The sequence below is a fragment of the Amblyomma mixtum genome, chromosome 9, assembly GCF_055824585.1.
Source record: "Amblyomma mixtum isolate Tamu chromosome 9, ASM5582458v1, whole genome shotgun sequence".
NCBI classification, from domain to species: Eukaryota; Metazoa; Arthropoda; class Arachnida; order Ixodida; family Ixodidae; genus Amblyomma; species Amblyomma mixtum.
This window is the reverse complement of record NC_143020.1, coordinates 83,822,749-83,845,188: the sequence shown is the minus strand read 5'-3', so window position 1 is coordinate 83,845,188 and position 22,440 is coordinate 83,822,749. Positions and strand designations below refer to the sequence as shown.

The window sequence follows — 22,440 nt, the reverse complement described above, 5'->3', positions numbered from 1 at the left end:
GTTTGTCGCGGTCTGGGAGCACCTTCCTGTACCCGATATATAATAGTGTGCAATATGTGACGCTCTCCTTTAATCTCCTCAGTTAACATGTGTACCTTTCGTTTTCAGCCACTCTTAGCTGTAACACGGCTGGCCCTATGCATAAACAAATTAAATAAAATCAATTTGTCGATATATATAATCTTTACACAGTATTGGTCAGCAAGTGTTTCGATGTCCATAAGCGCTGTCATATAGATTTCCATAAAAAAAGCCGAGAGTGTGAGAAAAAGAAGAAATATTGAAAAAAAAAAGAGGAGGCTGCTTTAGAGTTGATTTTCTAGGCTCATATTTATTTGCACCTTTTTCAACGACCGCCATTATTGTTTAGATTGCTGTCAGCAACAGAATGCAATAGTACGCACCAGATTTGGAAAACTTTAGTCGCTGTAAAGCAAACATCAGGGATGCCAACTACAAAACAGGAGGATATCAACGCTCAGATTCTCATTTGCGGTGGTCGGAACGACTCTCAGCAGCTAGGAGGTCATTGTGACCTAAAAGCGTTCAATAACACAAAACTAGTCACTAGAAAAAAGCGCCCCAAACAAGTTTCAGTGATCGGAGCTCAGGAAGTCATATTTTTGAGGTGTCATCGAACACAACATCCGCCTCTTTTCGTCAACACATTTACGAGTTGACAAAATACAGGGGATACAATGACAGTTCTTCAATTTTATTTTTCCCTGCGTCACGTCCCAACTGCCGTATGGCTACATGAACGCAAATAAATACCAAGATGTAGTCCCTTTCAGCGCCATTTATATTGACTGCATGCGTTGTTTTTCGCTTGGTCACTGCCAAACTTGCATGCGAATAGAAGAAAAAATGAAAGATTGAACAACATTTGTTCATAGATTTTCGTCGAAACTGCAGGCGGTTTTTTTTTAGAGCAGTTAGTTCAACGCTTCACACTTTGGTTATTGTTCTTCATACCAGTATGGTTTTTGCCGGACATTGAAAAGAAAAAAAACGCGGTTTTATGCTAAGCAGGTGTGAAACAAAGGTAGGTAACCAAGGATTTCACCCAGTTTGCTATCACAACGTAAGGTCACAGATCTCTCAATTGTGAGGAGTGTAATACATAACTGCCGTTTGGAGTTCAAAATATTCATATGAACTATGCTACTTATTCCCTCCATTCTGCAGTGAAACCTACGTACTAGCCACTGTTTAAAGACTGCGGCACTTCATCTTTAACATTCCGTGCAATCACTAGTGGTGCACAGCGAGTTCGTTAGAGATCTGACCCCTCGAAGGGTTTGTCTGAGGTTACGTGTACTTAGAAACCTATGCTCTTCACTTAGCTTGGCGTCTTTCCGCTTTTCGGGTCACGGTGCGGCTCTCATGGTTGCGCTGCAGGTCCGATAGAAGACTTTGTAGACATTCTTGTAATGGTAGTAAACTCCGTCTATTCTGTTTCAGATTAGCGGACGTCAAAATGTGGCTGCCGCTGCCGTGAGTCCGTCTCGATATCTGGCGTTCGACAGCCGACCACCGTAGTCAGCATCCCCATTATCATTAGCGACTCGTGCTGAGAAGGCAAGCTCCTTCGCAAATTGCACAATGCTAGCAGTGCTCGTTAAGTGCAACAGAGAATAGAATAATGGGTGGCGTCTTTTGTTTCTGCTTTCCATTTCTAAACCGCTGACCGCAGTGCGTCTAGTACGTTACCTATTACCAACTCTGCTACATGAAGTCAATTGTACTACTTTTTTTATTCTTAATTTTCGCTTCTTTCCTCTTCTGGACACATAATAATTTTGCATCATTGCGTTCAAATTCTACTAGAAGGTCAGGAGCTGCCTATACTTACTTTGCACTATGTGTCGTGTTTAATTAGTTCTGATTGCATTAGGAGGAAGTCTGCAGCCTGCTTTTCGTCTTTTTGTACATAATGCTTCACTATGCTGTCCTTTAACCCAAAATACTGTCAACTTAATCTCTGCTTTCTACTTCGGTTATGAAGGCTTTTACTCATTTATTTGCACGTTGTTTTTCTGTGCGATACAAACCGTGCTCAGCATTTTCCTAGCATAGCAAGAATTTTAACCTCCTGGGGCATTCTTGCCCTTATGCTTCATATTTGCAATGAAAGTCCTTTTCACTAATTACCTTTTTCAGGAAATCGTACTGCATTCCATTTTGCACAGTGCTTCGATTAGAATTTTTTTAGCTTCTACTTTAAGACTGGGCTCTCCAGAAAGTGTATATCTAAATGATAAACCGGAAAGCACATTTTGTAACTGACATCCTATATTATCAGTTATAAATTATCCTATGTTTAGCATAGTGAAATAGCGCCCGCGAAACACAGCAGAACAGCAAAAGTTCAGTGGAGGTGCTGGGTATCGATCCCAGTACCTCTCGCATGCTAAGCGAGCGCTCTACCATCTGAGCTACACCCCCGACACGGACACAGCAGTAAGACGTCCCTCAAAAGAGACTCCATTCACTGCGCCTTAAATAAGAAGCGGGAGATGAGAGCGGTGGTGCAATCTGGTACCGGTTGCTCCAAGAGCCCGGCGCCGCATTGTAATCAGTCTACAGGGCTTAAAGAGTTACAGGTACGAGGCTCACTGTCTACCATTGGCTCCCCTCTGGAACAGTGCCCGTAGCAGAGCTCTTGCACATTGGAGAAATCTTCTTTGTCGCCTCCAAAAGAAGCGCTTTGTGTGCCCTATGCGTATTAACGTGGTGTTCTTTTAATTGATGGTATGCATGCTGTAATATTCGAAATACATTTAAACCAAGCGAATGAAGACAGAACCTGCGGAAGAGACGAAATGCGTTCACTAAAACAGTTTTGTACCCAAGCACACACGCATCGGCTGTGGCATGCTTGCATACAATGGCACATACGCTGTCCTCAAGGCGACGAAGAGCAACTCTACAGACCATATACTCTTTTATCTTATGCATATTTGCCGGCAAGTTAGAAAACACAAAGCAGTAACGGTTTTTACTGTTGCTGACTTTATGTGACTGGCGTCTTTTTTCCTTCTTTTCTTTGTTTTCTTTTCTATTCTTCTACGCTTCTTGGCACGTCACTGCCCTCAGAAGGCAAGTGATGCCACCGGTGGAGTTTGTGGGAGCCATCTTGCTCACGGACAGGCAGGCTGACGAAAATTAGACGATTTTGTTGTGCTCTGAACCCCCTCATTAGTGATTTCGCAATGAAACTTGTTAGTGCCAAAGTGGTTGAAACTTATAGCGCGAAGCAAGACTTACATAACGAAAATAAAAATTTGTTGCGTGTACTTGAAAGAAAAATAAGTAGAATGAATGGTAAAAAAGTGAACATTAAGTAAACCTTAAGTTCTCCGACATTACCTGCGGCACAAGAAAGAAACACGTTCAAAAACTAGTGTTACTTTCTAAGTGTGCCGACTTCCATAGCATAGCCAAAGGTTCCATTTTTTATGCAGCCGTTTCATCGCGCATTTATTCATCACAAGATGAAAGACGGTGCTCTAGGCCACAGAAAAAACAATTCTATGACCGCTAGTCTTGACCGCCGTGTACGTAATCGCGGAGATTTTCAGTAGTAAAAGAACGTCCTCTAAGCGGAGTAAAACAGAAAAAGTACACTGCAGATGCGGGGTATCTATCCCAGTACCTCTCGAATGCTAAGCGAGCGCTCTACCATCTGAGCTACACCCCCGACGGGAACAGACTTCTGAAACGTCCGTCACAGGAGTCTGCGTGCACTGAGCCGGAAAATAATAGACGCGAGAATAAAGTGGTAGTGCAATTGGGGACCGGTTGCCACTAGAGCACTGTGCCCCATTGTAATCAGCATAGAAGGATACTTCGCCGCAAGCTGCATCATTTGCAGCCACTGGCTACCCTTCTGAACATTGCCCGCGACATGCTGTTTACTGTTCACTTCAAGTAAATAAGGTAAAGACTCTCTACTAGTAATTTTTACTATGTTGCTTTAAAGAAGGCTCTTCGCGGCCACACCGTGTTTGTCGGTCAATTCGCCAGCTTCCCATGAAATGTACGCTTACCACAATATTCGAAATACATTTACACCAGCAAATAAGAAATCGCTCGCAATACATACGAAATGCCTTCATTAAAACAAATTTATTCCTAAACAAACATGCGGCGATGCAGACCTATATACATATACAATCTGCAATAATTGAAATGCTAAGAATACATTTGAAACACAAGTAAAATATGGCGATCTCATATGGGGAAGCTGAATCATTATCGCAGTATAATTTCGCTTCTGAAGAGCAAATATTTTCTGTTGGAGGCATTAATCAAGCTTGTTTGTGTTCCTTCTTCAGGAGCCGATATATTTCTTTTGTGACGCAACATCCGAAGGCAAAGCAAATTGTAGTGCTCATTTAGTGCATGCATACTTGTCAGAGTAGAGAAATAACGAAGTTCTTTCGAGTTACAAAATGTGATATAAATGGAGTGCAAAACCCGTCGCGGTGGCTCAGTGGTTAAGGCGCTCGTCTACCGACCCGGAGTACCCGGGTTCGAACCCGACCACGGCGGCTGCGTTTCGATCGAGGCGGCGGAACGCAAAACGCGCCCGTGTGATTTGCGTTGCCAGTGCACGATAAAGATTCCAAAGTGCTCGAAATGGTTCCGGAGACCGCCATTATGGCACCTCTTTTATCCTTCCTTCTTTCACTCCCTTCTTTGTCCCCTTCCTTACGGCGCGGTTCGGGTGTTTACCGAGATATGTCAGACAGTTACTGCGTATTTTCTCCAAAACCAAAAATCAAAAACTCGCGGCCGGGGATGGCGGCATAGTATGTCGTGCAGTGTAACCTAGATAGTGACTAGGTAATCAGTAATTGTGGTTCTTCAATGGTAATCAGTAATGTGAACACTGATTGCGGTTGCAATCGATTACTGTGTTCGGTAATATGATCGCGGATAGGTAATAGATGAGAAATTAGTAACAAAGGAAGTGAAGAGAGGTAGAAATAGAAGGCACTATTGCGTATACTCTTAAGGCGAATGTTAAGCGACCTCCTACATTCTAGTAGTTAAGTTTGTTCATTTTGTGGCACCTGCAAAAGGAATGAATTATTATGGATTGTTTTTACCGTGCTAGTGAAATTATGTGCCACAAGTCTTCCTGGTCAGCGTAAACAAGTACCAATGTGCATTGCTACTACTTTAAGGCCTAAAATTTTATGCATGAGCCTTCTGTTGCGTGGCACTTTAGTGATGTAAATTATACACCTGACTGCATCTCTGTGAACGCTGGGAGAAGCTTTGTATATATTCAAATATATAGCCGCATCTCTAGCAAAGCCTTTGCGAACAGGCCTTTAATTTTTACGCTGATAACATTTTACAGCTTCAAACCGCGGCTGAAAGTTGTTGTTTTTTTATAATAAGGTTTGAAAATATTTCGATCTAGAGACAATGCCCTTTCCCAAGTCACTGTTATCGTGGATCAGTTAAACACTTTTCTATATAATGCGTATTGTTCTCCTTTTACATTTGCACCGCCGCGGTGGCTCAAGTTAAATGTTTCTCGATGTGCCCTATAAGGGTATTTGTGTATTGCGGTTCTTGCCGAAGTCAGGCAATAAAGAAAAAAAAAAGCCACGGTTGCTCAGTGGTTATGGCACTCGGCTGCTGGCCCGAAAGACGCGGGTTCGATCCCGGCCGCGGCGGTGTAATTTCTTTGGAGGCGAAATTCTAGAGGCCCGCGTACTGTGCGATGTCAGGGCACGTTAAAGAACCCCTGGTGGTCGAAATTTCCGTAGCCCTTCACTACGGCGTCCCTCATAGCCTGAGTCGCTTTGGGACGTGAAACCCTATTAAACCAAACCAAACCATCTTTTACAAGCACCTCAATGCTATGACGCACACTTCCACTTGGGAGTAGGTAAGTTCTTTCGAACAAATTTTGTTAGGTCGCCTTACAACAAGCGCATGCCTGAAAGTTCCGCTTGAGCACAAGCTCACTATTGCAATTACCTCCTTCTCCTTCAAACTTTTCTTCGTCGTTGAGTGCCTGGTTGCATGTTCCACTTTCTCTCTGTAGCTTTCGATCGTAATCATGAAAGAGCCGTAGCGGTGGCTCAGTGGTTATGGTGCTCGGCTGCTGGCCCGAAAGACGCGGGTTTGATCCCGTCCACAGCCATCGCATTTAGATACACGCGAAATGCTATAAAGCCGTGTACAGTGAGATGTCTGTGCACGTTAAGGAATCACACGTGACCCAAATTATCTGGAGACGTACACTACGGCGGCCCTCGTAGTCTGAGTTGCTTTGGGACCTTAAACCCATGTTAAACCAAACCAAAATTATTAATGCAAATGTGTGTCCCTTATATGTTTTCAAAGGCATCCCTGACTGCTCTCTAAAAGGGTACTGACACTTACACGACCCTTCTTTCAATTATACAAATCAGGCAACCAGCATACAATAGTTTTCGCGTTAAATTTTGAAACAAGTGTCGTGGGCTACTTGAGCAAGGTCTTTTGGTATCACTATTATCAGTCAGGGTGTTAACGTTGTTTCGAGAAATTAAGATTTTCTGCTCACATTCGCAATGTTGCATCTTTTTTTGTGCGTGGAATCTGGCTGCCTACGCCAAATAGGTTCAAATTCATCATTTTCTTTCACTTCTTCTAGATCATCGGGTTCTGGTATGGTGTAGTAATTTTGTTGTTGGTGAGGTCTTGCCAACTGTATATTTTCCTTCTCTGATTTTGTACTTTTCTGTTACTGTGCGATTATGTGTATAACCCACCTGCTATAGTATTATTTTTAAGACCGAAGTATGTATAAATAAACAAATAAATAAATAAATGAAGCAGTTCTGTCACAGTTCATTGCGTGCTAACTCAGGTGATCTCGAAAACAGTTCCAAAGCAGGAGCTCTTTCAGAACTCGCCTCTTGGGCATTAAGACGAATAAATGATTGTGTCTGTTGGTACGTCAACTTCTTTAAGTTCCCAAGGAGACATGCGGCGACGATGAAGGAGGAATACCCAGCGACCACCACAGATATATAATTATGCTCGTAATTAGCGCTCATCGTGTCTTCGTTCGTCCTCGCCTTGGTTGTCGTGCTGAACTTCGAGATGATCCAGCATTTTTTTTCTTCCAAACACCTCACGCTTTATGGAATCGCATTTCTTCCTATTATATTAATACACAAATAAGGGTCCATGTAGGCACAAAAGCGGCATATCGCTGAGGAAATTCCTTGAAGTGGGGACTTCTAAGCACGCACAGCTACCATAGCACGTCTACCTTACAACTTATCTAGGGATATCAAAGCCATTTTACGGCCGTAGGAACAGGTCATAGAAAAAGTTAGAAAAAAATGCAATTTTAATTTATGTGGCTTACCAAGGCAGATTCCACACTCCACCACAACAATTAGTCGTGCACCGTTCAAAGGAAACTTCACGCGACCAAAATTTCTGCGTCTGTTTTCCGAAGAGTATGAGAACACTAAAAACCAGTAAAAACCTGATACAGCAATGCTCTCAGGGATTCAGGCATCATGAGAAAAAGTTGCACCGAAGAAAAAAATTACTCCGTCGAGCCGGATTCGAACCAGCGACCTATGGATAACCGTGTGGGATGAACCTCTACAATCCACCGCTCTACCAACTGAGCTATCGACGGAACCAACGGACTAAATTGGCAGGCTTGACTGGACGCTAGCAAAACGCGTTCTGACCCACTTTACCCTGTGCCGAGTGCGGCTCCCACCCCTCCCCCAAAACTGGTTCAGATGCGCCGTTCCTCTCCCAACGCGAGCGAATTCCATCCAAGTGATTTTCCGTTCCAGTCGCCACAAAAACCATCATGCCATCCGCTGCTGACGTTCTATTCCGAAGATTAGCGATGGCGTTCCCAGAGTTAGAAATGTATGGGAATATATCACACTCTTCGTCCATATCAATTCATAAAGTCTCGGAGTATATAATTCAAAGGAATGCCGGTTCAAGATAGTTCACATACCGAGCAGGAAACTCGTGTTCTATGGCCAGATTGTTTTCGAAACTTGAAATCGCCCTTTAGCAAACCAGTTTCTTTGTAATCTGCTAACACACGGCACGGCTTGCTAACACAGTTGAATTCGTCGCTTAACAAAGCTTTCTTTATGTAAAGAATTGGGTGTCGATGAAAAATCACGTGTTTAGAGATATTAAGGTTCTTCGGAGGTGCGCGAATGTGTTGTTTTCCACCAGGCAGCTGCGACGGAGGTGCCGCAACAAGCCTGAATGTGCGGTCGCGCTTCATGCACCTGTCGGGTAAGGTTTTCAAAGACAAAGCACGCATTCCTATACTGTCGACGCGTCGAATAAGGTGCACCCCTTCGCATCTGCGTGTTTAGTAGTGCGTCGGAAACTCAGGTATGTAACTTTTCGAAAAACCAAAATGGTAGATTCATACCACTCTCTCATCCAAACCATAAACTTATAAACCTTAGTCCTGTTGAGCGGCTCCTCGCCTTCAGTACTTAACAGTACAAGTACGTAACAAGTATAGACCTTTTGCTAGACCTTTTGCAGTTTTAGCCTCGCTCCCAGCGCACCGAACACCGCCATGTTGCTTTCCTTCTCTCTGGCTGCTTCGGAAAGGCGGTGCCCATGCGTCCCGTGCGTTCTCTGCGGTTCTCCGTGTTTACTGTATGCGGTTGCTTAGCTGCAGTTGCCCGATTTGGGTGTATGCGCGATAAAAGCTGAAACGAGGTCTTCGGGAAACCACTGCGCAGTCGTCTGCTGTTCAAACTCTAGCGAAGGTGGCTTGAAACGGAGCAGTGTGAAGAACACAGAGAGCCACGGTGGCAGTGCGGTTGCGGGCTGTTTCAGCTACACATACCTTACACGCGAGCACCTACTGCTCACGTCGCTAAGATATGTGTCGTTTGTGACCCTTGAAAAATAAAAACATAAGTAATAATTTGGGTAAATGATGCAGCAGCACTGCGGGTTACGTGAAACATTTCGGCTATAACTGCCGACACTAGCGACTGATTATTAGCGACAACGGCATTGTAAACATAGCTATTTAAATGTACTTGAAAGTCATGCTGCATTGCACAAATGCCACAGCTGTTTGCTTGCAGTAAATATCCGATAAACCAGCAGGACTTAAAAAACTTAAGGCCGCAGCTTTGACGTGTCCACCTTGCATAGTGACACCTCATGCTTCGACCAAATACTATTTTCAACTGGCGCCATAATGCAAAGTGCCGATTGTTTAAAACAAAAAGTGCCCATTAGGGACGTGCAATTAGCAGGCACGCAGTGTCCACCCGACCACCCGACCACACGCACGCGCTTTCTCGCTCTTTCGGCATTAATCAGCGGCCGCACCCGAGACGGACCAAGCAGATACGCCCCTCAGCAACTGTCGCAGCAGGTGCACCAGTTTCGAGTGTATAAACTACAACGCGTTCGAAGGCCAGATGCCTCTCTACTGCATTTTTTTCCGAAGAGCGCTCCCACACGCTCGCATGTTCACGCTAAGAGTGAACCACCCTACATTTGCACGCTTCACCAGTTATTTTAACGTTTTAGTACGAAGTAATCAAGAAATTTATGCACAGCCAAAAGCTGCAACAGAATTCTGTGCGCTTATGCGCTCCAGCGGTTCCTTCTCCATGTAGCACTACAGAAAGTACCGTTTTTTAGCACAGTGCAGAGGGAAAATCTAGGGAAAGACGCGGTCGAACGCAGTTTCAATCTGTTCGTGTCACCGGTGCAACGCTGAGCAGGCTGCTTGAGCGCTTGACAGCAACACTGCTGTTAACTCGGAACAGAGCGGTTTTCCTTTTATAATTATAACTACAACGTAGAAGCGCTCAGCAAGTTTCGTGCTCGCATTAATAAATGTCTCCATTATAGATACCAGAAAACCGTTAAATGAACTACGCCGCGTAGAAGCGCACCTCCAATGTCGATTTTCGGCACAATTGCAGGGAAACATCCGCGTCGCCGCTCGCCGAAGCACTCGCCATTTTGTTCGCAGTTGCTCAGTGCATACAGTGCAATACTTCGCAGGTAAAAAAAATCAACACTCGGATAAGGCTGAGCAGCGCGGCGAGTACTCGTTGCCTGTATTGCAGCGGCAGCCTCCCAAGCCAACATGGCGGAGCAATCGGCCAGACGCAAGACGGCGCTGCTGTCGAAAGATGGCCACACGCACCTGAAAAAGGTCTATAGATTGGACATAAAGGGGAGTTGTATGCTCATTTAGCTGTACGGTTAGCACACTAATGGCGATGGCGTGATAACCCATTTTATCTCAGTTTTCGTATATATGATCACCACGCCGAAGAAAAAAGCGGAAAAGAATAAATTTTTGTTGTTCCCAATAATTTCACCCCATTTCTGAACTGAGGACTTCATTAAGGTCCGACCTCTCGTACGAAAAACGACTTATAAACGACAAGCGCTAAAGAGTTCTACCATAGCACCCCCACTGGCGCAAAGGACGTAAGATGCGACTCATGACTTCTCTATAAGAAAAAAAACCGAGTGCGAACTTTTTCAGATCTGCAGACACGTCGGGAGCTCCTTTAGACTGCAACAAGGATTTCTAATAAATATTTCTTACAAACGCATGGCTTCCTGCACCATTATCTCTATTGCCTCAGTAAAGACTGCCCGACCAGAGAAGCTTTTTTTTAAAGTGAAGACAGATTCATGAAGCCTTTTCCGCTTGTAGAAGAACTGTGCACACACATCGACAACACAATCATGGGAACCTTGGCCTCGAGCGCCGTGTGTGTTACTATTCGCTTTCTGTGCAGTAAAACTGCCATTTACTGCCGTTTTAAAAACAAAAAGTTCAGTGTAGGTGCTGGGTATCGATCCCAGTACCTCTCGCATGCTAAGCGAGCGCTCTACCATCTGAGCTACACCCCCGATACGGACAGAGCCGTCAGACGTCCCTCTAAAGATACTCCATGCACCGCGCCGTAACCTAAAAAACGTGAAGTGAGAAATGTGCTGCAATATGAGACCGGTTGCCAGTAGGGTCCGATGCCGCATCCTAATGAGTCTACAGGGCTAAACGCTTCCCCGCTGATTCAATTGCTACCGTTAATTGCTACACTCTTGTACAGTTGCCGCGGAGATGCGCATGCAAGCTTGAGACGTCTCCGGTGTTCATTGAAAGAAGACGTTTGTGAGCACAGTGCGATTTTCTTTAAATTAGTAGTTTTTGCTTGAAAAATATGCTTATCACAATCTTTTAAATACGCTGACGCTAAGGAAATGAAGAAAGTGCCGGTAAAGAAAATAACTTTTCACCTAAACAAACACGGAGTGGCGAGTACCTGCATGCACATAATTGCTCATACACTTTCCTCAACGTCAGGAAGAGCAACAATAATTATTGTACTCTTTAACTTTGTGAATATATAGTGTAGAGTGAGAAAAAATGAAGTACCTTAAAGTCGTGAATACATACCATACATACCTGAAAACAAAAACTAATTAATTTAAATGTGGCCAATCTACGGGCGCGTGGCCAGTCATGCATTGCGCAAATAAAAAGTTGTTGCGCACTCTTGAAAGAAAAAGACCTAGAATGAAAGGGCCACAAAGTTAAATTCAGGAATTTTCAATGTTGTCGACAGTGGTCCTTGAACAAGGACGAAACACGTTCACAAACGACTGTGTTATGTGATAGAGTGCAGAGTTCAAGAGATGAGGTGGAGGATCAATGTTGTGAAATGTTCATTCTATCATGTATTTATTCATCATAAAGCATGAGATGCACGGAAGAAACAATAAAAGAAGCCGCTCCGTCGAGCCGGGTTCAAGTCGGCGACCTATTGATAACAGTGCAGCGTACCTCTACATACCAGCGCTCTTCCAGCTCAGGCTCTACGGACTACTGCTCTACCATCTAAGCTATCGGTAGTAGGAGGGACATAACAATCCTACTTGAGTGGGCGATGGTGACAGGCGCTCTGACTTGCATCACCTAGGTAACACGCGCGAATTCACGCATGGCAATTTTTCGTTTCAGTGGCTACAACAGCCGCCTATGTCGGTAGCTGCTAAGTTCACTTTCAAGCATTTTTGAAGGCGCTGCTTAGGATTCTAAATCTAGTTGAAGATTCAGATATTTGCGTAGATATGCTCATCCAAGCTAAGCGAAATATTTCAACTCACTGCCGATGGGAATACGTTATATACCCGAGGAAGAATTTCTCTTTTATATCTTTAATGTTCCCGAAATAACTATGTTTTGTCGTACAAGTTACGAAGAAATTTTCAAACAGACGAATTTCATGTAAGTAAAGCAAGCTTTTACATCACCTGACATTTTTTCAGGCACTGTTTTTATCAGTGTTCCAAGCGTCATTAAAAAAACGTAGTTTTCCAACGCTCTTACTTCTGAGAGTTACATGGGTCATAGTGAGAAGTGGGCATTCGGTAGGATTAAGTAATTAGTAGCAAATACTTGGCCTTCCTTATGCGTGCCACCATTTCTTTGGTAAGCAATGGCTAAAATGGGGATCTTTCTTTTTTTTAACGAGGGTTCATTATTTGAACTGTACTCCTCAATCAGAATACGGTATCAAAAGCTGCAAAAAGCAGAAATCTTTTGATGAACTGCAGATTGGGCTAGTTGGTGTAGATTCATAATGAAGGTTCAACACCGCAAACATACACAGACCAAGAAGAAGACAAGACCCACACACCAGCGCTGGTGTGTGTGTCTTGTCTCCTTCTTGGTCTGTGTGTGTTTGCGCTGTTGAACCTTCATTATGAATCATTCAGAAATTTTTCACACTTAGCCCTGACAGCCCTATATGTTACCACAACTATTCTTTGTAGTAAAGCGGCACTCTCTAAGCGGAGCACGCAAAATGTTCAGTGGAGGTGCTGGGTATCGATCCCAGTACCTCTCGCATGCTAAGCGAGCGCTCTACCATCTGAGCTACACCCCCGACGCGAAGTCGAGAGATGTACCCAAGAAGAGAATTCATGCACTGTGTTGTAAACTGCAAAGCGTAATAAGAGAGCAGTGGTTCAATCTGGGACCGGATTCCACTAAAGTACGGTGCCGCATTGTAATGAGTCTAGAGGGCTACACAACCTTATTCGCAACACCTGGCTCTTCTCTTGGACAGTGATCGCAGATCGCTCATGGGGATTTTAGTCGTGGCATATATTGCTTCCAAGAGCACTCTTTGAGCCTAGAGTGCGCGTTTTTTTTTAAGTCCACAAGCTCCCATCAAAGGCATGCTTACCACAATATTCTAAATAGACTTACACCGAGAATCGGAAGAAAGCACCTGAACAATAGACGAAATCCTTTCATGAAAAGAATGTTGGACAGATAATGTCGATAGAGGAATATTAGATTGATCGTTACATACACATACACTTTATTTAACGAGAGGAAGTTCAACTCAAGAGATCATTCTCTTTTACTATTCTTGGCAGAAGTTGAGAAAAAGAAATTATGCACTTTGAATTGATAGGCTCGTAACAAGGAGGAGGAGGTAGAAGAGGAAAAGCAGGGAGATTAACCGGAAGAATAATCGGTTTGCTACCCTACACGGGGTGGGGGGGGGGGATGAGTGAGGGGATAAAGAAAGGACAGAGAAAAGAGAGTAGAAGAAAATTAAAGTCACTCTAAAAAGTCAGTGTTCATTGAAGTCACAGCCTATCGTGCAGGCCAGAAGTTCTCAAGAAGCGGAGCAGTGCCTTGGAGGCCTTCACCGCCGACGAATGCCGCGGCCAGTGGCCGAGAATCTTCCTTTCCGTCAGTGGGCGTGGATCTAGGCACTCCAGCGCACAGCTGAGAGACTGCCTTTCGGCATAACAAGGATACCATGAAAACAACACTTCTTAATGATAATAAGGTCGAAATTAAGGAGCGAAGCCAGACATAGATGACGGCCATAAAAGTTGTTGCGCACAACATAATAAGAAAGTAACAGAATGAAGGTGCAAAGAAAACTGAATGTTTCGTTTTATAAAGTTGTGCGACAGTGATCGCCGCACGAGAGAAACGCATTCTAAAAAGTATGTTAACAAACTTCCATGTTACAGGTTAACAGTACGCACTTTCGGAGAAGAACCAAAGGAACAATATTTTGACACTCACATACCAAATTATTCTGGATAAAAGCAATTTTGAACGGAACCAGCTTATAAAAACAATTTTTTGCTATAATATAAGATTTTACTATAAAAATAAATACATCCGCAGGTCGCGATTCGAAAAAGCGACCATGGAGGTAATCCAAAACCGAAAACCACTTGTCTGAAACTATACATGTTTACACGGCATGGAAAGATTTATGACAGGAAAGTAGACGCTTCGTCCATCACCTGTGTCGCGCACATTGATGCCTTTTCTATGTTGCGCGATATGTGCTGTAGTGTTTTTTAGACCCATTTTTCATAATTGCACATCAACCGGTAAAGTTTCCATTTTTCTCGCTATTAACGTTTTTGCTATCGTCAAGAGCGTTCCCCATGGTTTTTCTATGGCAGGCTTAGGTGCATGTAGCGTGCGATGGAAACACTGTTAAAGAAACATTTTGCCATACAGCAGAAGAAAGGACCATTACGTCTGATATTTCCATACGAGTACAATGCAATTTTACAATATTGAAAATTTCTGTCCGAGAATGGTGTAGATGGAATCCTGTACAGTCATCGCAGGACATGAGCTGCAGGGACAAACCAAAAGAAGAGAAAGGCATCCGTCGAGCCCGATTCGAAAAAGCGACCATGAAGGTAATTCATAGCGAAAAAAAATACAAAAACCAGTTGTCTGGTACATGCGGACGCGGCATGGAAAAATTTATGACAGGAAAGTAGATGCATCGTGCGCAACCTGTGTCGAGCACATTGGTGGCCTTTTTATATTTGTTCAGCTATATTTGCTGTAGTACTTTTTAGGCCCATTCTTCTTAAAGGTTCATCAACCGATGAAGAGAAAACTCAAAAAAAAAATAGTTGGGTTATAGTTTTTCTCTGACTAAAACTTGCGATCTGTAGCAAATCACGAACTAACGCTCACAGTTGAGAATTTCCGTACAGCTTTTCATCTTGTCAAGTTCAAATAAAGAAGATACACCAAGGAATCACTGGTGTTTTTTGCGCCTTGATAGAAGCCCTTTGATCGAAATCGTCTACATAGGCGGGGAACGGAGGGAGGAGGTGAGGAGGAAGGGGGGGGGGGGGGGGTTCTCCCAGTTTTAACCGAAGAAATCATTACCTTTTAAAAAATAGCACAATTGTGTGCAGTCACCTCAGATTGCGAGCTGCTTACTCGGGGCTCTGAAGCGAATCTCTTTGCGCCATGAACCGCCCGCACTCCGGTTATTTCAAAAGATACTTTAATTTTCTTCAGAAAATAAAGAAAGCACCACAACACGTGACAAAATCGCTTCATCAGAACAACTTCATTACGAAAAAACATGCACTGCCGAAGGCGGCCATGTTCATCATGCACATTTACTGCTGTTAGCGCGAGGCAGGTCAAGACAGATTTTGGTATTCATTAGTGTATGCACTGAAGCTGTGACAAAAAAAAATGCAGTGCTTCCATGATGCCAATATGTTATGTGCATGCAGTGAAAGAGCAATTCTTATTAATGAGAATGTGGCGAAATTTCGGGCCCGGAGGTAAAAATGAACAACGGCAATTCAAAATTTGTTAGGCGCACCTTATTGATATAGTAGAAAAAAAAATGGCTGAGGCTTAGCTAAGGTTAAGCCTAGTCAGATGCGAATCATATTGATGGCTAGGCTTGGTAATACATGGCTTTCCTTGGTTGACGTTCATCCCGCTCTTCATCTGTCTGTGTGGCACGCTGAAGCTTTCGCTTCTCGTTCAAATCAGCCCTGCTTCTAGGCGGCATCCCAACACCTGGCCGCCTCGTAAGTGCCCGGAGAGCGAGGCAAGCTCAGCTTTATACGGCTGCTGTAGCGTCACGTGGTCAGCCGCCGCGCCTCTGATGTGGAGCCTCCACCGCCGCGGCCGACCGCGCGAGCCGGCAGCCCATCTCTCCTCTGCTGTGACGTCATGTTGTCACGTGGTCAGCCGCCGCGCCTCTGATGTGGAGCCTCCACCGCCGCGGCCGACCGCGCGAGCCGACAGCCCATCTCTCCTCTGCTGTGACGTCATGTTGTCACGTGGTGTCACGTGGTCACGCTAAAGGTCAATGGTAGCTCCACCGCCGCGCTCGACGGGCTGTATAGTGTAGCTCTAGGAATATGCTTAGCATAAAAGTCAACAAAGCAGCGCCCGTTGGCTCAATGGCTTCGGCCTTCTGCTGCTGATCCTGTGTGTGTCTCTGTGTCTCTTCTTTGTGGTTCGTCCTGTGTTTGCGCGACATTTACATTAACAGCAACATGTACCAACTAGGCCCTACCGAAGCTTTGTTGCTGATCCTAAGCTCGTGGGTTCCACGCCGGGAGAGGCGGCCGTATTTTAATGGAGGCCAGATACGAGAACGCCCGAAAAACTCCCAGTTTAAATATTCAGAAACCTCATTTTCGACCCTGATGATGTTTTTGAATATTTTTACTGTGCTGGCAATGGGAGAAAGTAAGTGCATGGTTGGTTGGTGGGAAGCTCAGGTGGGTCCCCCGGAGGTGTTGGGTCATGGTGCCGAGGGCCGGTGGGTCGATAGGCTGATGACCTAAGCCTCTACTACCGGACCACATCACACACACTTCTGGTGTCTGAAAAACCGCGAAAAGTACTCGACGGCTAGTAGCTTGCAGGTCGGAAACAAACCCCGTCGTGGAGGCGTCCCAGGTAGCAGACCCAGAGTTAGGTTCTCCTGTCTCCGGCGGTCGGAGCCCGTTGCGTTTGGTGGGTTGTCGGGCATCCCGTGAGCGGGGCCGCACCAATGGCCAATCTCGATGTTCTCCCTGTCTTGGCCAGGCAGGCCAGAAATGGAGTCGAGATGATTGAAGGATCAGATCAAACAACTCGCTGTCCCCATTCACACCCTAAAGCCCATAACCCATTTCCTAACAACCATTCATGCCATCCATTTTGCCCATCTTTTCCGCTACTTCCTAGGGGAGATCAAGGGAGTCTCCCCTGGCACGCTCCCCGGCTGTGGGTATCTACAGTAGTTTCCCACTCCCATCCCCCCCCCTACGGGTGGTAAAATTATCATTGCCCACGGGCCTTTTTTTTATCTTCACATTGGGTTAAGCCTGTTGTACGTACAGTCTTTGTCAAAAGTAACCAGGCTGCATGGTTCGCTTCTCATTCGTATAGTAGAGCCCTCATGGGTTCCCTAAAGATCAAAAAGTTCTTCAAAGATGAGAACAGGTGTTCTCCTTACCATACAGAGATTTAGAGCTTGAGGGCTGGCGTAATAGCTTTACTACTCGACTGAGAAGCAAACCATGCAGCCTGGTTACTTTTGACAAAGACTGTACGTGATGCAGTCAGGGGCTCATTATTTTGTTGCGGAAGCAACACTACGCTAGGTGTGAGCAATTTCGCGGAGCCCCGGAAAGCCCCAACTGCGCATGCGCGAGGAGCGAGTGACGTCACATGGCGCACGTCTCGAGAGCAGCGCGGAGCCGCCGCCGCCGACTCCTCCGCTGCGCGGGGGACTCAGAGGTGCCATCGCCGCGGCGCCAGCAGTGCATTCTCCAGGAGGAGTGACGTCACATGGCGCACAGCTGCTCAGAGGTGCCGCCGCCACTGCGATTGACGCACCGTTGCTTCCGCAATTTTACTCGGGATGGCCATTGGTCAAACCACAGCCATTTTTTTTATTTCTTTTCAGGTTGCTCCAACCTAATATATGGGGTGACAATGCCCTTTCCTAGCCCTATGTCATTTTAGATGTTTTCTGTCATGTCCTTCTTTCACGGATATCTCAAAGCCCAGCGGCACACTTCTATGTGTGCGTAAGTCAGCTCTTTTTAACAAATCTTCTTGGGTCCTCTTAAAAAAATTTTCTGCTTGAACGTTTGTTATTAATACAAGCTCAAAATTCTCATTTCCTTACCGAGCTGCAATTTTTTTTCGTCACTGAGCAAGCGATAATTAGCATGTTGCGCTCTCCGTAACTTTAGGTCGTGTTCATGAAATTATCTGTCCTCTGCATGTTCTAAAATCCGTCCCTATAACGCTACTAACGTGCTGCGCGATTTACAGCGCCTTTGTACCATTTCTCCACAGTAATCAACCAGCTTATGATTCTGTGCGCGCGTATATTTTAAAATATATCCCAGGGTCTTCATTATCCTCTTTTTGAATAATTCTTGTAATTCTAGTTCTGTGTTGCATTGTTCTCGGAAGTTAAATTTTACCTTTGTATAAAAATTTACTCTATTTCATAATTTCTTGCATGGAAAAATTTATTAAAAGACTTCTGTGGTACCTCATTACACACTACCTCAGGGGCTGTAGAAAACATCTCCCACACACAAGTAGTCTCTTAGAATTTGGCGAGCGGCAGTGGAGCTGAAATGTAATCTGTGCCTGCTGGTACGTCAGCATCTTTCAATTCGTCAGTACGCACAAGGTGGAGACGATCTGCAATTGTATACATAGTAAGCTCTCGTCATTTCTTCGTCCGTTATCCTCGTATTTGGGCATCTTTCTGGGCTCGAGAGGTTCTAGATTTCCTTTTTTCCCTGAATAACTCGCGCCCATTGATAGCATACTTCTTCTTTTCTACACTGATTTGGCTTCTCTTCCATTGTGCGCAGGAAACAACACGGCGCTGAGGAAGCCCCATTAGGCGTCCTTCTTTCACTACTAAAGCTACACTGCCTCAGCACACATGTGCCTTGAAACTCGTTTTGTGACGAAAGCCAATCTATAGCAGCTGAAACATAAACTGAAACAAGTTCAGATCAAAATTTCTCTTACGGCTTATATAGCGAGCACAGGCCGATTCTATGCACCACCATACCAATTTGTCATGTAAAGTTCAAAAAAAAAACTTAATAGAACACGAATTTGGTGTCCCTTTTTTGCAGAATGGTGTATATTTTGATACAGCAACGCTCTGGAGCATCCAGGCATCAACGAGTAATCAGTACTAAAGAAAAAAATACCTCCGTCGAGCCGGATTCGAACCAGCGACCTATGGATCACCATGTGGGAGGTACCTCTACAGTCCACCGCTCTACCAACTGAGCTATCGACGGAACTAAGGGGCAGAACGAGCAGGCTGGAGTGGACGCTGGCGATGTGCGTTCTGACCCACTTTGCTGTGTAGCGGGTGCGACCCCAACCACTCCTCCCAAAACCGGTTCGGCTGCAATTCAAGCCAAATGATTTTCCCTTCCAGTCGCTACAAAAACTGCCAGTACCGTCTGCTGCTGACGTCCTCTTTCTAACATTAGCGACAGGGTACTAAGATGTAAGAATGTATTTGGATATTTTGCATTCTCTGTCCATATTTATAGATAAAGTCTAGGAGTATATGTTTCAAAGCAATGCCGGTGCGAGGCAGTTCACATACCCAACAGGAAACTCATGTTCTATGGACAAAAAATTGGCGGGGGCTTAGCTTTGGTTAAGCCTGGTAGGTTGCGAAAGCAGGTCGCCGCGTCGAATGAATTGCACCTCTTCACATTTTCGTCTTTAGTTACGCTTCTCAAACTCGGGCAGACAGCCCTTTTGAAAACAAAAGGGTACATTTATACGACTGGCTGGTCCATGCCATAACCTTATAAAGATTCTTTGCGTTGGGAAGAGCCTCGCTTTCAGTGCTTAGCCATACAAGTACTTAGATATATAGACTGTCATTAAATCAGAGCTTTATGCTTATTTAGCAGATCGGTTAGCATATTAATGGCGACGGCTGGATAATGCATTTGACATCAGTTTTCATATATGTGATTGTAACGCCGAAGATAAAAGCGGAAAAGAACAAATTTTTGCACAATAATTTTGGCCCATTCCTTAAATAAGGAATTCCAAGTCTTACAAATGCATGGCTTCCCGTTGCATTATCTCCATTGTCTCGGTAAAGAATGGCTAAACTGAGAAGCTTTTTTTGAAGTGGTGTCGGTATCATGAAGCATTCACTGCTTGTAGAAAACGGTGCACGCTCCTGAGCGAACACAATGCTGGGAACGTTAGCCTCGAGCGGCGTGGGTGTTCTGTGTAGTAAAACTGCAGTCCTGAATCGGAGCAAAATAAAAAGTGGAGTGGAGGTGCTGGGTATCGATCCCAGTACTTCTCGCATGCTCAGCGAGCGCTCGACCATCTGAACTACCCTTTTTTCTATTTTTTTCTTTATTGCTTTCGAGAAAACAACACGAAAACTACAGAAACCAAACTTTGAAAACTAGAAACCTGCCAGATCTTCCTGGCAGGCCTTGTCAAGTTTAAAATTCTGTCAACAGAGTCAAATTTTCCATCCTGGGTAGCCAATCAGGTACACATGCTTGTAGTTTCATCACTTCCACAAATCTACGTACATTTTCCCGAAAATACATGCGGGCTGGTCTCGCGTCAGAGTCGCAGTAATACCCCGCCATTCTGGAGTGTCATATACTATAGAGGCCCCAGAGCATTACCTAATCAAACGGGAACCCATCCTGGTTTTCAGTTGCCAAATATCTGATACCGTAGGGATGAAGCGGCAGCTCTTTTTTAATTGTTCGTTGCAAAACGTCCAAAAAAAAACACCGCCTCCCGACAGTCAAGAAACACATGGTCTATTGTTTAGGGACACTTGCATATTAGGCAATGCGAACCCCAAGGTAGGAATAAACCCCTTCCCTCTAAAAACCTTTAAACTGATAGTGTTTCTGTATGTAACTTGAAGAAGAAAGTTTTGATTCCTGGCTGTACTTACATTATTTAAACTCTTTTCAGAACATCCCCTCCGTGGCCTCCATAGTACAAAGCTCTGTACATTGGCACTGGAAAAACAATATCACACAGATCTCCGTATAGCTTCTTCCGCTTCACGTCACTTAAAGTGAGCTACCCTTTCTGTACAAATCTATGTAAATAAATACCATGAAAAAAAAAGAAAAAAATGAGCTACACCCTCGACTTGAGAAAAACCTGTAAAACGTCCGTCACAAGATACTCCATGCACTAAGCCGTTACTTAAAAAAACACGAAGTGAAAGCGATGGTTCAAGTAGCGCTTATATCACTGTTCCAAGCGCCCTAAAAGACTAGGTTTCAACACTCTTATATCTGAGAGTTACATGGCTCATAGTGAGGGATCAGGCGTTCGGCAGGATCAAGGAATTATTAGCAGATAATTGGCCTTCATTATGCGCAACTCCATTTATTTGGTAAGAAATGGGCAAAAAGTTAGTCTTCCTTATTTTAAGGAAGGATCAATATCCTGAACTGTACACTGCTATCCGAATACGGTGTCAAAAGCTGCACAAAACAAAAATCTTTGAATCTTACCCTCAACCGCCGTATGTGTCACCACGACCATTAGTGCTAGTAAAACGGCACTCTCTAAGCGGAGTAAGACAAAAAAGGTTCAGTGGAGGTGCTGGGTATCGATACCAGTACCTCTCGCATGCTAAGCGAGCGCTCTACCATCTGAGCTACACCCCCGACACGGACACAGCAGTAAGACGTCTCTCGCAAAAGACTCCATGCACTGCGCCGCAAACTGCGAATCTTAATAAGGGAGCAGGGGCGCCATCTGGGACCGGTTGCCACTCGAGTCCGGTGCGGCGTTCTTATCAGTCTACAGGGCTATACGCAATCCATTATTAGCTGCATCATTCGCAACCACTGGCTACCATTTTGAACACTGCCTACGATATGTTCTTGGGGATTTGAGTCGTCTGCTATGTTGCTTCCAAGAGAGCTCTTTGTTTCCAGAGAGCGCCGTTCATAAAGTTCACCAGCTTTCCCATAAAAGGTGTCCTTACCACAATATTCGAAATATGTTTACAACAAAAAACTGAGGACCGCACCAGAGCAAGCGATGAAATCCTTTCATTAAAACAACCTTTTACCGAAACAAAGATGCAGCGGTGATAACCTACATGCATATTTATTTCCAATACTGTCGTGCATACAAGGCCTATAGAGTAATATTAGATTAGGTTGTTACACACTCACACAAACACTTTCCTTAACGGCAGGAAGAGCAACTATAATGATCTACTTTTACTATTCTTGTCAGAAAGTGACAAAAAGCTATGCATATTTAAGTTATGGGTGCATAACAAGCATACCATGAAAACAAAATTTCTTATGCAAATGGGGCCGAAGTTAACAGTTGAGGCCAGCTGACATACACGGCGCAAATAAAACAAATGGTTCCGCACAATTTAAAGAGAAAGAAATATAATGTGGGTGCAAAGGAAACTCAACGTCTTGTTTATTTTTAACTTATCCTACAGTGGTCGCTGCGCAAGAGAGAAACGCATTCACAATCGTATGTCCACAAACGATTGTGTTAAATGTTAACAATGTGGAGTTTCA

The 22,440-nt window shown here is 44.5% G+C and overlaps 6 non-coding genes across 6 annotated transcripts; all 6 read right to left on the bottom strand.

The window, feature by feature from the left end:
• Window positions 1-2,375: 2,375 nt before the first annotated feature.
• On the bottom strand, window positions 2,376-2,448 carry TRNAA-AGC (transfer RNA alanine (anticodon AGC)). Its single transcript has one exon. It is a non-coding gene; the product is annotated as a tRNA-Ala (tRNA).
• A 5,129-nt stretch (window positions 2,449-7,577) lies between these two features.
• On the bottom strand, window positions 7,578-7,669 carry TRNAY-GUA (transfer RNA tyrosine (anticodon GUA)). The gene is given in 2 exon segments: window positions 7,578-7,613; window positions 7,633-7,669. It is a non-coding gene; the product is annotated as a tRNA-Tyr (tRNA).
• A 3,181-nt stretch (window positions 7,670-10,850) lies between these two features.
• TRNAA-AGC (transfer RNA alanine (anticodon AGC)) lies at window positions 10,851-10,923 on the bottom strand. Its single transcript has one exon. It is a non-coding gene; the product is annotated as a tRNA-Ala (tRNA).
• Window positions 10,924-12,889: 1,966 nt separating this feature from the next.
• TRNAA-AGC (transfer RNA alanine (anticodon AGC)) lies at window positions 12,890-12,962 on the bottom strand. The gene has a single exon. It is a non-coding gene; the product is annotated as a tRNA-Ala (tRNA).
• Window positions 12,963-19,075: 6,113 nt separating this feature from the next.
• Window positions 19,076-19,167, bottom strand: TRNAY-GUA (transfer RNA tyrosine (anticodon GUA)). Its single transcript is given in 2 exon segments — window positions 19,076-19,111; window positions 19,131-19,167. It is a non-coding gene; the product is annotated as a tRNA-Tyr (tRNA).
• A 2,318-nt stretch (window positions 19,168-21,485) lies between these two features.
• Window positions 21,486-21,558, bottom strand: TRNAA-AGC (transfer RNA alanine (anticodon AGC)). The gene has a single exon. It is a non-coding gene; the product is annotated as a tRNA-Ala (tRNA).
• Window positions 21,559-22,440: the final 882 nt, after the last annotated feature.